The 983-nt window shown below is 47.6% G+C and overlaps 1 protein-coding gene across 1 annotated transcript in view; it reads left to right on the top strand.

Annotated features, from left to right (window-relative positions):
• LOC118410762 (IgGFc-binding protein-like) overlaps nt 1-983 on the top strand; it is a 20,394-nt gene that overhangs the window by 17,813 nt on the left and 1,598 nt on the right. The window lies entirely within an intron of this gene.

The raw sequence follows: 983 nt of genomic DNA, 5'->3' as shown, positions 1-983 counted from the left end.
AGTACAGTTGAAGGTAGGAAGGATCTTTTATACTTTTCAGTTTTACAGGCAATGGAAGTAAGGTTTTGGTTTGCGCGAAGGTTGTAAGGGACCGTATCACCGATATGTGGTGGGATAATATTATGTAAGTACAGTGGTGCGAGACCATTCATAATTTTCCAAAACTGAATCAACTGGTGCTTTTTCCTTCTGTCCGCTAGTGCGTCCCATGCAACCTCGGCTAACAAGCTCTCATGTTTAGTGCCTCTCATGGCTCCGGTACAAACTCGTGCCGCGGCTATCTGGACAGACTCAAGAAGATCACAATCTTTGCCGAGAAGGCCACACCAAACATATAATATGTCAGCATATTCAAGTAATGGACGAATCATAGTGACATACAGAGTTTCTAATGTTCCCCGAGGAACAAAATATGATATTCTCTTCAGAAGATTGATTCGCTTCATTGCCTTGGTAATCAATGTAGACGCGATTTGTACGACGCCACTTGGTAGAGAGGTGGCCAAGATTGTTTGCCAGACCATAGGCTATATGAGACCGTGTATCGTTGCCGTGCAGGGTGTTTAGGCACGACTTTCGTGTGAGTACCCGATGCTGACGGGGCGGATGCATACGCCCTTCACCGAGAGGGCGAGCCTTTGAAGTAAAGACTGTGAAGGAGTTGTGAAACGCCACTTGGCAGAAAGGTGGCCCAAAATGTGTCATTGAGAATAGGCTATTTCATGTTCCGTGGCGCGCCCGTTATTGTTGCTTTCTGAACGATTTTCGTGTCGACTACGTGAAATTCGGGTTGACGGCGGCCATTGGGGGTTAAGCAGCAAGCAGAAGTACACCGGGGGCTAAGAAGAAGGACGGGGGCACTGTGGGCACAGCAGAAGTACAGCGGGGGTTAAGGAGAAGTCCGGGGGAAAAGGAGAACGGGTAGGGGGAAAAGCAGAAGGAGTTAGGTGGGGGTGTATATCTAATACCATATTATGCTCATA

Source organism: Branchiostoma floridae, chromosome 3 (assembly GCF_000003815.2).
Source record: "Branchiostoma floridae strain S238N-H82 chromosome 3, Bfl_VNyyK, whole genome shotgun sequence".
Classification (NCBI taxonomy): domain Eukaryota; kingdom Metazoa; phylum Chordata; class Leptocardii; order Amphioxiformes; family Branchiostomatidae; genus Branchiostoma; species Branchiostoma floridae.
The sequence above is the reverse complement of the archived record's forward strand: the minus strand, read 5'-3'. Positions and strand labels throughout refer to the sequence as shown.